This window comes from Pipistrellus kuhlii, unplaced genomic scaffold (assembly GCF_014108245.1).
Source record: "Pipistrellus kuhlii isolate mPipKuh1 unplaced genomic scaffold, mPipKuh1.p scaffold_m20_p_14, whole genome shotgun sequence".
NCBI lineage: Eukaryota > Metazoa > Chordata > Mammalia > Chiroptera > Vespertilionidae > Pipistrellus > Pipistrellus kuhlii.
In genome coordinates, this window is record NW_023425449.1 from 33135728 (window position 1) to 33150707 (window position 14980).

The 14980-nt window shown below is 38.6% G+C and overlaps 1 protein-coding gene across 11 annotated transcripts in view; it reads right to left on the reverse strand.

Moving 5' to 3' along the window:
* Positions 1 to 14980, reverse strand: part of NCOA2 (nuclear receptor coactivator 2) — a 258144-nt gene that overhangs the window by 197215 nt on the left and 45949 nt on the right. For 2 of the 11 annotated variants that reach the window (XM_036437112.2, XM_036437108.2), the window contains exon 1: positions 270 to 560. The exons of the other annotated variants lie outside the window; for them this stretch is intronic. The gene's annotated coding sequence lies outside the window, so the exon portion shown is untranslated. Of the gene's footprint in view, positions 1 to 269; positions 561 to 14980 lie in introns of those variants that run through there. 11 annotated transcript variants of the gene reach the window in all.

Genomic DNA, 14980 nt, shown 5'->3' on the forward strand with positions numbered 1-14980 from the left:
GTGACAATATGAATGTATTCACAACTAACCGAACACTCCAGCCAAAACAAACCCACTAAACTTTGGAAAGAAGTTACCTGGATTTCCAAAGTCATTCTTAATCTTACTACAGAAAGCGATCATACCATAAATAATATGATTAAACAGTGATGTATTACAGGGGTTTAAAAACAGAATGGAAAGATAGACAAATAGGAGATGATAGATAGATAGATAGATAGATAGATAGATAGATAGATAGATAGATTTTTTAAAGCTGCGTTACCTACCAAATGCTTCCAATAGTCTCTAGTCCTTTCGGAGACAGCATTTTTATGAACCAACTACATCCCAGAGACTCAACCCACATTTCCTGATTTCTATGACAGGGATTGTCATTAACCAACCAAGATCACCAGGAATGCAGTACCAGTGTGGCCACACTTAAATAAACCTTTCATCTCTCTGAGCAAAACAAAAACACTGTGAAACTGGTATGGCCAGTCACACAACTTGACACTATTATACATTGGTTTCAGATGAGACCGCCTGAGTAATCAGCGTGCCTGAGACTCACACAGGAAAGCCAATACCTTGTAGCTTGCATGAACTAGGAAAAGCGAGAACTAATCAATTCAAACAATTTTTAAAAACTTAGTGTAATATTATGTAAGCTATAAAATGAAAGAAATGTGAGGTAAATTCCTAAAGATTGCTATATTCCAATGCAACATAAAGACTTTGATTCTTTCAGTTGTAAAGGTCATTACTAACTTCTACAAGACAACTTTTACGTTTGTGACATTCCTGGATACAATTTTTCTTATTCTCTCTGTGTCCTTTGTAATCATCATTTATAAACTTGATTTCTTGAATAAAGATCTTTACCATCTTAAATTCCTTTAAAAATTTCCCTAAGTAAAATTCTAAATAAAACATGATTTCTGATATACTACACTTGTCCTTATAGGAAAACTTTATTAGTGCCACTAATTAAACAAGCAATCAAGGTTCATTTAAAAAGCAGGGATTGGGAAAACAATCCTGACAATATTCAAGATCATGTATACCCACTATTAATCTCTATGATTAATAATACAGTTTTCACATTAAATGTTTTCTAGTCGAAAACATAACTTTTAATTTGTATTTCCCTGGTATTAAACTAGATAGCCTACTAAAATAATTGAAATGAAAAAGAGAAAAAAATAATAGGTCTGACAATATTAACTTCTGACGAAGATGTAGAACAATCAGAACCCCCCCATATAATGCTGATGGTAGTGTCCACTTGTACAAATGCTTGAAAAACTAATTGGTAGTTCCTACTAAAGCTCAACATGCACTATTCCCAAGGCCCAGCAATTTCAATCTTGGTTATATATCCAAGAGAAGTAAACACTAGAAATGCATAAAACAAACAAAAAAAAATATGTAAGAGTGCTCATAGCTTAGGGCATCGTCCCAACATGCCAAGGCTGTGGGTTTGATCTCCCATCGGGGCACATACAAGAAGCAACCAATGAATGCATAAACAAGTAGAATAACAAATCAATGTTTCTCTCTAAAACCAATAAAATTTTGTACAGGAAGCATTGATCAGACTGTCAAACCCCAGAGGGAAGGTAGGAGATAGTGGGATAAGGGGGAGAGATCAATCAAAGTCTTGTATGCATGCATATATGCCTAACCAGTGGATACAGACAACGGGTGTGTGTGTGTGTGTGTGTGTGTGTGTGTGTGTGTGTGAGAAGGTATGAGTGGGGGGTGGGGGAGAGGTAATGGGGGGATGAGGACAAATATGTAATACCTTAACCAAAAAAGAAATTAAAATGGAAAAAAATAAATAAATTTTGTTAAAAATTACAAAGTTCATAGCATCTTTATTCATAGTAAACAAAACTGGAAATGACCCAAATGTCCATCAACAAAATTAACATATAATATTTAATATATTCATACCGTGGGATACTACAGAGCAATGAAAAAAAAAAAAAAAAATCTGATTCCGGTCAAGGGCACATGACCAGGTTGCAGGCTTGATCCCCAGTAGGGGTGTGCAGGAGGCAGGCGATCAATGATTTGCTTTCATCCACTGATGTTTCTCTCTCTCTCTCCATCTCTCTTTCTCTTTGAAATCAATAAAAAATTATTTTTAGAAGATTATAAAACATTAAAGAATGATTAATTTATATTATTATATGGTTTGCATCAAACATGGTGAAAGAATTTATGAATGTTAATAGCTGACAGTCATAGAAGAAGAAAAAAAAACACAAGAAATTAAATTTGGAAAAGCCTGATGCCATACAGTAAAAAAGCAAAAAACTGAACACAATAAAAATTCATGTTGTCACAAGGAAAGGATAAGTTATATGTATGTAATCTTAAAAGGCATCAATACATACTAAAGGAAGTTGAAGTCCTTACATAAATAAAAGCTATTCTAACACCTCAGGGTTGGTTCTCTTCCATTTTCTGGGAAAGGCAAATATACAAAGCAACTAGATAAGAAATTAATACAGTAATTTTCCCCTCCTAAATAAAAACTTTCAATTAGCTAACTTCTTTTAAAGCCTCTCATACTGTTTTACTTAAAACACACACACACACACACACACACACACACACAATAAAACAGCATAGAAACTAGTTCTAACATTAAGGAGGATTTCTTTACATCCCAGATTGCCCACAGCAGTATAGCTTTTAATTACAAAAAGCACATCCACCTTTAAATTATAGCTTCAGCATACGTATTAGATTTTTTTAACATGTTATTTCCTGGACTTTCCCTTATAATAATGGTCAAAGTAAAATTTTGACATAAATTATTTCTGTGTATAGAATCAACATAAAGCTTTTTTACTAAAATAAAAATAGAATCTAACTTTTACTGACCAATGTGATGCCAGAATGCTAAAGTAAAATTCTTAAAATAACCTGAGTAATCACAAAAGATTATTTCAATCTTTGAGTTTTAGCTATAGCTTGTACAGATCTTTGAATTCATTCTAATTCAAAATTCTAGCCTCCTCAAATTTAAATGCTACTTAAAACTTTAACTCGAAAAACTACCACAACTATATAAACTATCTATAGATGTTTTCCTTTATAATAGTTCTCTTCAGTTCACTAGGAAAATGTATAGCTAAAAGTAACTGAAATATTCCTTCCTTAAGCTAAAAACGTCTAAAATTACTTCTACATATTAACTTGAATCAATTTTTTAAAGTATTGTAATATACTTTAATGTTACTTTTATACTTACTTTTTCTTTTCTGGCATTAAACCGCATACTACCAGGGAAACCAAAGTAAAAAAAAATCTAATTTACCTAAGTTTATTTTAAGCAAAACTTTATCTTTCAATGCTTACATTAAATTTTCCAAAGTAAAATCTCATATTCAGTGAGGCAGCCATCAAACATAGTATGAAAAAAATCATTATGATGTTATAGTCCCAACAAAGACAATAGGAAAAACTGCATTTTCACACACAGACGACACAAATGACAGTTTTAACAATAAGCCATGCCTTACATCATGACATGAGCCGAGACTCTGACAAGTTTAGAATGTAACGTCCCCGTAAGGTCAACAGGATCTGCATTTCTACTCAAGTTACATGAATCCCTTCGTAAGGTTTCAAAAACAATACTATGAAAAGCATTCACTACGTGATGATGGAAGCCATTTTAAGATGTATAAATCGTCTGTTTTGCTAAAAACACAAGTACACGGTAAGCAGTAACTGCAATTAGGAGGAGCTGGGAATTAAGCCAACACAACTGCTTGTAGCTAAAACTGGGCAGATACTCCAATTTTTTTAAATCTCTAACAATAATTTTTTTTTTTTTTTAAAGCTAGTCCATTTTCTTCTGTGAAATAACACAACTACATTTGGTTTGAGCAGAGAAGATCTGTGCCAAGTTCAGACTACTATGAATTTAAATGGCTAGATTTGTAAACGGGTTTGAAACTATGCTTAATAAGTAAAAAGAAAGCCACTGTGTATTACATGATTCTATCTCAAAAATGCTGGTCTGACTGAAACTTCTTCCCAATTTATTCCCAATTCTATATTTAATAAATGAGTCTTTTTCTGTGAAAGTTGACAGAAAGTTCTGTCAAAATCCCCTCTGAATATCTTTGTCATAAGTTTTGTTGTTGCTGTTTGGGGAGGAGGAGGAGAGGTTTGGTTTTGTTTTTAAAAGAAACCTTACAATGAATATTACGGTATATGATATAAGATATAATTTAAATAGATTTTTAACAGCAACTTTTGATGCTTGTATTTTCTCCCATTTGAAATAACTCACAAGTGGCTGATGCTTGCTTTGGTGTTCAGAATCCTCTCTATTTCGTCTTTAAAGATCAAACTCCAAGAGTCCATAGTTCTGAGAAACATGCTTTACAGGAGCTGGGATGTGGTTGCTTAATACAGAGTGGAGCAAAAAGCACTGAAATCATCACATTTTGGAGATGGGGCATAAATTATTTTTATTCACAGATCCAGTGCCTATATTTTACAGTTATTACTTCAAGTCATCAAAGCAGGCCTGGCAGGTAAACATTACTTTCATTTTGCAAAGAAAAGAAGAAAATTAAATAATTTGCCTACATTCTCACTACTAATGGCAAAGCACGAATTCAAACCTAAGATCTCATATCCAAATGCCATGTTCTCTTCACTCTAGCTTTACCCACTTCAGTGTGTGGTTGCAGCACACTGGAGGGGCCAGTCTTCTCCAGCTGCTTGCAGGACCTGTCCAGAGACTAGACCTTCCATTTATTAGCTGGCTTGAATGAATTAAAACGCAAAATCAAACTGAATGAAGTGAGGGGTAAGTAATCAGAGACATTCACTATTATCCCCATGGGTATCTTGGGGTACTGACTCCCTGCCATTGGAGTCCCCAGACCCTCCTGGGGCGAGTGTGAGGCAGTGCACAGGGCTCTGCCCTCAGCACTGGCCTGAGAGGTGAGGCTTCTTGCTCAGTAACAGCAATCATTAGCCTTCTCCCAGTCCACAGGGAATAGCGTGCTCAGTTTAGATGCCCTTTCACACATGACCAGACAATGCGACTATGCAGCAAAAAGTTTACACAGAACTCCAAACGTTCACAGCACGTTTCCTAACGGGTTTGCAGTTCACCAGTGTGCTAAGGCATGGAGGTGTGAGAACCACTGGTCTAGGCAGCTCTGAGGACACGGCCAACACCAGGCCATTGATGGTAAGTGGCATCTGCACTTGGCCCTTTGGTGGTCCTGATAGCCGCCTTGGCCTCTCCATCAGTTGGCTCAAGCCAAGGTTCTCCACCCAGGCCATCTCACAACAACATACCACTGCCTGACCAACAGGGCACTCCTTTTCCCAGAGCGGGGAATGCTGGTCATTACACTGCACTGCAATCAGTGGTATGCACATAAACTTACTTATTAACTGTGAATCTCACATGTCTTCCTTTTACCATTTACTCTACTTCATGTCAGTCTTTTCCTCTTTTTGTTTCTGCTGCTACTGCCCTAGTCCAGGTCTTCCTAATTTCACCTTTCAATAACCTTTTAACGAACTAGTCTCTTATCCATACAATCCATTCTACATAAACTAATCTCTAAGATAGCTTTTGTGAGAAACTCTGCTCAGACTCTTTCAATGGCTCTCTCTATGCTGTAAACTAAACCAATTTTTTTTACCTCTTATTTATTTATTTTTTATTGTTTGAACTGAACCAATTTTTAACACTTGTGCCTAACTTTGTGTGTGTGTGTGTGTGTGTGTGTGTGTGTGCGTGCGCGCACGCGCCTAACTTTTAAGGCCTAATTTGTATCCTCCCTATTTCTTTATTCAACGTTATTTCCTATTCAGATGGACACCAAAGAACCAATGCTATGCTATACATTACATTCCTTTGACTTGTTTATTTTTATAACTGGAAGTTTGTGCCTTAGTCCCCTTCACCTTTTTCATTCCCAACCCTCCACCCCTCCCCTTTTCCCTTAGAGTTTAAAACTTGCAAATACTTTTTTGTGTTCTTCTTAATGTTATACCAATTCAAATAAAATTACGTTCATTATTAGACATTTTTATGTTTAATACTGCATTATCATTATTTTAAAGGAAACCCAATAAATAGGCTTTTCCGATTTACATCTATAAATATATTTTTTATTTGATCTTCCTAATACTAAGCTAATATGATTGCCACAGATACTCACTTCTAACATCCTGGAATGCAGTAGATGCTGCAAGTGGCCAGAATAAACATTAGGATACTAATACATTATTATTTTACTCTAGTTGGCTTATTTTTAAAAAACAATACAGATTTCTCTGTGGCACACAACTTACATAAACACACATACACATATGTACCTTACACAGTAGTTTAAAATATCTTCTAAAATATTTTTTAGCTAAGCAGCAAAATTTATGTAAGAGATTCCCTACACAATGTATTTGCTATTTAACACGCACAAAATATAAGTAATATTGCTAAATAAAGTACATGAAGATAGTATTTCAGAAATAGCAGCCAATAAGCCAATAACCATTAGCTTGTATTCTATTTCACTACAGGCACTAAGCAGAAAAGATAAATATTTAATATCCTCCTATGGTCAATAAATTTGAATTACTTCAGCAGTCACTGCAAATACATTTAAATGTGTTAAAAGAAATGTCTATACTTATAACCCCATAGGTTAGTAAACAATTTTCAAGGGACAAAGTCACTAGAATTGAAGTTCATTCATTGGTTTTTGCAAATCCCCAGCAGGGGTGTCTGTAGGAACCCCCCCCCCCCCCTTGCCTCAGAGGACATTCCCCCCCACCTCCTCTCCTAGAAGGAACAGGGCAGAACTGCCTGCCACTGAGTGCAGCAGGGTTCCCATGGGCCAGCGGGGAGGCAGCTGGGGGTGTGGGAAATGTCCTAGGAAAGACGATGGGCAGGAGAGGTGGGGAAGGCTGAAGAGTGGAAGAAGACCAGAGCGGACCGGAAGCCTGAGGGAGGTACCACGCTTGAGAGAAGACAGGCGTGAGTGCGGCAGAGCCAACCAGTGAGTCATTATCTACCAAGGGCCAGCCTGCAGCCTTTCACCTCTCCCCCTCATCCGCTACCTCTGCCCAGAGCTTCACTCCTCTCCTGGCCAGCGACAAACCAGAACCTAACCTCTGATGGTTCCATGAACAACAAACCCTCTAGCTGTCTGAGGAGTTTTACTGCTAATAACTGCGTGTTGAACGGCCCTCTTATGCGTTGATAAAAGGTGACTCTCATGGAGGAAGTGGGACTGGAAGAAGCCGTGGCGCGGAGGGCAGGAGGACTCCTTACCCGCCCAGGCAGGGACCAAGTGGGCCTGAGGTGAGCAAACGCTCCCGGAGGGAAGCCGGCACAGAGGCCAGAGCTCCCAGACTGGAGTCAGTCTTACAAAACAAAGCGAGGTTATATAAATCAAGGCCTCTCTTAGCAAAAGTTCTCCACCATTCAAGACAAAACATAGTTCTAAATAATATTATAAACACTCTGACTTAAGAAGACGGTTAATTTATTTAATGGAAATGTGTCTCAAGTGGAGGAGTTAATGTTAACAGACTCTTTCCGACTGCTGATGACAAAGCTGCAGTGCTGCAGTAAATTACAGTGGCCACGATAACCCAGGCGTAATTTACTGTCCAAGTGCTCCAATCGCACCTGGAAACATTTAAGCCTGTCATGCCACGTATGTTAATCGTTAGGAAGCAGGGACTTGTAGATTAACCACATCTGAAAAGTTAAATTATCATTTCATACTACTCCAAAGGATCACAAATAACGCGACGGGGTCCCGTCCCCCCCCCCCCCCCCCCCGGGGTAAAAAGGCAGCGTGTGACACGTGGGAATGCAGGGATAAAGAGTCACTCCCAGGACAGTCTCAGGCAGAGTTTTCAAAGAACCTGCAAACGTGCCATGCATAGTTTTTACATTTTTCCCCTCTGCTCAGAACTTGTCTTCAAATTCAGAAATTAATTTTTCAGCCAGATGAAATTTCAAAGCAGTTTTTTAAAGAATCACGCTTAATGTAACTTTTTCCCCTGGAGGGCAAACAGCACATGTAAACTACTGCTCCGATGAGTGCTTGTCGGCTTTCTTTCAGGGAGCTAACAAAAGCTGCTAAGCCCCAAAACAATTAGCAGCAGTGTGACAGCAACTAAACCATGACTTATATGTCCCTTGGAAAATCCTACTGTAATGATGAGTCCCTCATAAGTTAGATTTGCGTTAGCTGTGAACTCCAAAATGCAGCACCAGCATTAATTCCCTCCCACAAAGAATCTCAGTGCCAACTTCTGTTTGCCTAGTGTTTTCTCCAAATCATACTTTTTTTTTTTTTTTTTTTTTACTATTATTATTTGGGACTTGATATAGATCTACTCTAGCACCCTCGACATTTTTCAATAATTGAAGCATTAAGAGTCCAGGTGACTTGCCTACAGTCAAACTGGGCTGACAGGTAGAGCAAAAAGTGCTGGCCAGCTAGCAGGGCAGACCTGAAGCCAGATGGCAGGGACCCAGGGCCCACGGCCACCGGCTTCTCCCACACAAACGGCAACTCCACCATCCCTACGACTCACGTCCAAACACAGAGAGCAGCAGTGCTGGCATGCAATGGCCCTGGCACCTTTACTACGGGGATCCAAACCTAGGTTATTTGGTATACTCTCCTCAAATCAAGAAATAATCGACTTAACTGCGCTCATACACAACAGCTATGTGGTTTCTTGTGATGTTTCAAAATGTAGTATAGAAATCCACACAAAGACTCCTCTAAGTGTTTAATAATAAAATGTTTAATCAGGAGTAGAAGATCTTCACCTGCGTCTCCTTCTTCAAAGCTGCCAAGACTCTGCTTTTCTGGCCCTCCCGCCGGCCAGGCCACCACACTGGCCATGCTGACCTGTTCGATGACTTGGAAATAACTGTGTGCAGCCACGGGGTATAAGTATCAAAGTGCTTGCTAAACATTCATCACTTCTCTCAACAGCCCTCTTTACAGAGATAAGCCGCCTGAGACTGCTGCGCCGAGCACAATACTTTTATATACCGCTACAGCTTAACAATCTGATTTTTGTTGCAATGACTATCAACCTGAATGTGAGTTGCCTTTACCCTTTAAAAAGCTAAACATTGTCATAAGAAATTTTTTAATTTTTTTTTTTTACAAAATAAGAAAGTTTATCATCTATGTCTAAGTTCAAAGGCCTACTGGACTAGAAGCTACAAGCAGGCAGCTTCTGGGTTTGCATCATTCACACTGGTTGCCAGTCCAGGGCCTAGATCATGTTAGAACTCAACAAATATGTGGAAGGCGAGGAGGTGGGGAATAGTGAAAGCTGCAGAACCAACACTGGGTGAGCAAGTCCACCCGCCTCTGTCCTCAAGATGTCAGGTAGGAGAATTCCTACCTACATCTGCCCTCTGTATTCTCAACTCTTTTCATCACGACGCAATTTCCCAAGTTAAATTTGCTGACAAGTTAATGGGCAGCTTAGTTGTGATTTTTCAACTACAAAGGCGTGATTTTAATATTTGCCAATACCATCCCTGTAAAATATACTGGCAGATTCATATTAAATTGGCCTAATAAAGATGGTTTTCTTTAATCACCATTTTGAAAATCACCTTCATTCTACAGATTCAGGGACAAAGTTCATGGGATTTACTTCTTACATTTATAAATCCATGTTGAATTCACATTTAATAACTTTTATCTTGAAACTAGTGGCCTGGTGCACAAAATTCGTGCACAAAGGGGGATTAATTAGAGGAAACACTTTAATATTGCTCTTTGCCCTTTCTCTATAATAGAAGTGTCAGAGATGAAAGAAAGTTAATAAAATGTGTATGAAAATCTCCTGTCAGAGTCTGGGGCGCGCCGCGGGACCTGGAGTCAAGTACCTGCCCACCTGTGGTGCTTCAGACTCAGCCGGCCCCAACCCCACCGGGTAAGATCCAGACCCGGCTGATCCCACCCTTTATCTCCCAGAGGCAGCACCCGCCACTCCAGGAATATGACTCGTACTTGCAGCCAAATCTCTGGAAGGCTAAGTTTAGTGCCTCTTCACTGCTGACTCACACTGGAGTAAACTTCTTAGGAAGGGAGTGTGAGAAGTTTCATTGGAGGAAACTATAAACAACTGTAACCATATATTTATTTTTAATATATTTTTATTGATTTCAGAGAGGAAGGAAGAGGAAGAGAGAGATAGAAACATCAATGATGAGAGAGAATCACTGATTGGCTGCCTTCTGCATGCCCCCTGCTGGGGACGGCCCATAACCTGGGAATGTGACCTGACAGGAATCGAACCCTGACCTCCCGGTTCACAGGTTGACACTCAACCTGAGCCACGACGGTCGAGCACAACTGTAACCACTGAGTTCTTTTCTTGTTTTTTCACTTAATTACTTTCAATCAGTATTTCCTGACTATGCTAACTGCTGATAGAAAGGCTAAGAAACAGTTCCTACTTACTAGTTTATCATCTTTTTACTACAAAGCACACAAAGGTTATAATACTAAGTGAGGTTAAGTGCCTTAGAAAGAACAAGAAAAGCGTTCTGCGGGTTACTAAACCCAGCACAGACTGTAAGGGACTGCCCTTGACAAGCTCCCTCTCGCAGGCAGACGTGAGGGAAGGAAGGGTATGCCTTACAGAGCAAACAGTTGAGCAAAAACTCAAGAAAGCAGAGTAGACAGAACACTTGAGCCGGATACAGGACGGGGAAGGTGGTAAGGGAGAGACAAACAGGACAGGAACCTCTGGGCACTAATGGGGAAGACCGGAGAAGCTAAGCTAAGGAGTTTGCACCTGTTGTGAAGGCTGTGGGAAGAACAAGTAATTGGAGGCTTTTAAAGAGCAGTCTAGTCTGATTACCGTGCTTGAACAAGTTTAATCTTATTTCAGTGTGAAGATAAGCTGGACTCTGTCAACAAGGCAGGGAGCGGGCCACAAAGACCTGAGGCCTGAGTACCAGTGAGACGGAGGGAAGGAGAAGAGCGGTCGTGTGCACATGGTGAAGGGAGGCTGCGCAGAGCTGGCAGGCGGGCACACGCGGAGGTAAGAGAGAGGAGCCAAGGAGGAGAACTGGTTTGGGTGGAGGGAGGGAAAGAAGGAGTTTCACTTTGGCTGTGCTGCCTGGAGAAAATGTCAAGCAAGCAGTTTAGAGCTCAGAAGAAAGGTCAGGTGAGGGTCACAAATGGGTGAGCTATGTGAAAAAGATGATGGCAAAAGCGTGCGTTGGGTAAGATCACTAATAAAAAAAAGAAAAAAGAGCATAGGAAAGAGGAAAACTGTTTGAGAATGCCTTACCCGTGGTGGTTGGGGAGTAAGAGGGTAGAAAATTAGCAACAGACACACAGTATTGGCCAGGGACAGAAGAATTAAACTCATGCTCAGTTCAGTTCAACAGAAGGAGCATTACTCTGGAGGCAATATGATGACTAAACAGAAAAGTCCCTACTTTAAAAATACGATGTCAAGAAAATCAAGTAAAAAAACAGTTGCAAAAAAGAATGCAGGAGGACATAATTTCATAGCTACTGATACTGCAGACTTTAATAATAATAATAATAATAATAATAAAAGAATGCTATGAAAACTTTATGCCAATATTTGCAAGCAACGAGTAATATTCTAGAAGAATATACATTATCAAAACAGCCTCAAGAATAAACTAAAAGCCTGTAATAAGTATTAGTATGAATTTCTACCACAGATACCCTAACAGAAAATACTGGTGAGTAAAACCGTGACCCATATCATTAGAAGCAAAGCAGAAGAGGAAAGCAATGATCAGCAACCAGAATCTGAAGGGCTGTCCTTCACCTGACGGGGGGCATCAGGCGGCCCATTCTACACTCTGAGTGGTCTCTGTTCCCCCAGTTTTAACAGGTGTCAGTAGATCAGCCTTCCACTAACCCTGCACGCCATCTAATTCTAAGGAACAACTTCCTGTCATATTTTTAAATGGAAAAAATATATTCTCGATATTGCAAATGTTCTTTAATGTTATTTAATGTATGTATCATCTGTGAATATAAATTTTATAAATTTTTTCACTCTACATCCCATCTTGTGGTACTAATTTCCACAAATTGACTCTCTATAGAGAGCTTTTCAATTTATCATAAAGCTGACTCCTATAAAATTCCTAGAAGTCTTCTTGCCCCAACCTCAATTCTAGCATGGTGGAATTTGAGGAATTTATCCAAGATAGTTCAATAACCTCACTACATCCTCCCCTTGTATTAATAGCTCTGAGGAACAAGTATTTATAGTATACTGCTGTGTGTCCAGACATTTCATTGTTTTTTATTTAATAGAACAACATACAGCATTTACCTCTTGGGTGTGTGTACAGCCTGGCTTTGTACAAATGCCGAGCGTATTATGGATCTTAGTACAAAACCTAGAGAACCATCTAGAAAGCTTACAGATTCTTATGTTGATTTCAGCTGAAGTCAGGATTTCTCACTTAATAAATGGGATCCATATGATTCTCCCCTAAGCAGACCGCTGAGCGCTATCTCAGCGTGGTGCGTTTGGACATCTGCTCGCTCACTGTCTTTTGGGAGGTTTTGTCCTGGAGCATTTCACTACCCAATTAGCTCCCGGGGCACTGTGCACGCCTTCTTTACAAGTTCCTCTTGGATTTGACTTGGCCCACTTAATTCCTAATTTATATCTTGCATATTATACTTTCTTAATTGGGAATTTGATTTAAAAAAAAAAAGAAAGAAAGAAAGAAAGAAAACTGTCTTCTAGAATTCTGCCTTGTTTTAATTTTTCAAAAGGTGATGAAGAATTTCTACTGGTGTATGTGTTCCAACCAATCTTATACTTCATGCTTTTGGCAGGATATTCAAAACAGTGTTTTAAAATAAATATTCCTACTCCATTATGCTTGTATAATCTTTTCATTATTTTAATAAATGTTTATAGTCCAGGCAAAGTGCTTGGTGTTTATAACAACTCTTTTAATCATGAGGTAGTATTCTCCTCCTTTTTAAGTTGAAGCTCAGAGTGCTGGGGGAAAATTGCTCAATGTCTCAAAGTTCATATGTGGCAACAGACAAAACTGGAACCCAGGTCTGACTCTAAAAAGTAGGCTCTTCCCATCCTGCACACAGCCTCAAAGCTAAATGCCCCAACAAGGTCACAGGCAATCCCACACGCCATGTAACTTCTATCAATTTTCCTAACACCATTTTATATTTAAAAACTTTGCTAAAATTATTCTGTGGTTATTCCTCTATAAAATTACTAAACTATATTTTGTGCAGTTAAGTTTTTATTAACTGCCTGTTACCTTACATGCGCTCTGTACTGTGTTAGTGCTCGCAGTGACAAGGAAGGATAGATAAATACATTGTACCTCAAGAACCAACTCACACAGGAACTGAAACCAAGGTTTCAGGGAAAAGTATTTATTGTTGCTACATGTGATATACTTTCATCTAGTATTACATTTTTCTTAATGCTGGTCATAACCCACTAAAATAATACTATAACTCACTTATAGGTCATGCCCCCAGTTTGCAAACTCTATCCTGTAAAATAGGTTACCCAGACAAAATCTCCACTTTTGTTTCTGGATCAATCTGGCCATCCTTTATAAATGAAGTGTTTACGGCAGTTGACACCTGTAAGGGCTTATTTTGCTACTATGTTTAGTAGTAGTAGTATAATAGGTAATTCAAACTAGCCTACACTTCTTTTTTTCATCTTACAACCTTTTTAAATTTTTTGTTTTATCTGAGTTACAAAGAGAAACATCAGTTTGTTGCTCCACTTACTTATGCATTCATTGGTTGCTTTTTGTATGCGCCTTGACTGGGGATCCAACCCACAGCCTTGGGGATCTGGGTGTAATGCTCTCAACAAGTGAACTACCCAGCCAGGGTTTAACCTACACTTGAATATTCATGTTCTCATATTTAATGATGGGCTACTTTTGAGAGCTTCAAAATTTCCTAATTTGAAAATATTAGATCAAAACCGTGTATGGAAAGTAAAACTGTACTTAAAATTTTTTAAACAATTAACTATAGCAATTAGCCTATAGTCATACCGCAGTGACACATCATATTACCATTAAAGAAACCATGTTTAAGAAAACCAGCTGACTTATATTTGAAGAAACCTAAACCAGCCTTAAATACTGCATGTAGATAAGGCAACCTTTTCTGGGAGAAAAAAAAATAATCTGGTAAACCTTTTTTAGCATAATAAATGGAAGAGACCCCAAGAATAAAATTTTAAAAAAATGAAAAAAACACACCCACTAAAGGTTTAGAAAGTTAAGACATTTGACCAAGGTCATAAAATGCCCTTGATGGTAGAGCTTGGACTAGAACCTGGTTGCTTATTAGCAGGGTCTCTTCCCACCATTCTACACAGCGTCCATCCTTATGAAATCACCACCAGCAGTAACATTGGCCTACCTTAGCAATCTCCCTTTTCTAAAACTCTAGATTACGGTCTGACCTACACAAATGAAGTATACTTGACTAGGTAACCTTGTACATTGTCCTCCAATTGGTTCCTGTGTACTTTGAATAAGAGCTTTAGGTATGCCTTTATAAATAAAATGACCCTTATAAACTATTAAACATGGTAAATATAATTTAGCCATAGAACTACTTGAAAACCAGTTTCATTTTTAATCTCCTCAATTACACACAATGCCTGCCAAGACCTTAGCTCTGGATTCCATCATGTTGCTGTAACCAGCAACAGAGAACCATTTCTCCTCTTAAAAATGGAATCGCTCTCTGTATTTGCACAATCTACCCTTTCCCAAGGGTATGACAAAGGTTTCAGTTGTAATTTCAAATCCATTACAGAGCATCACAATATAATATGAAAACATGTGTGATTTTCATTTTGTCTTAGATTCTCGGGGCACTGTTTTTTAAATAGAAATGATTTAAATAGTTAATTTTTAAAAAATTAA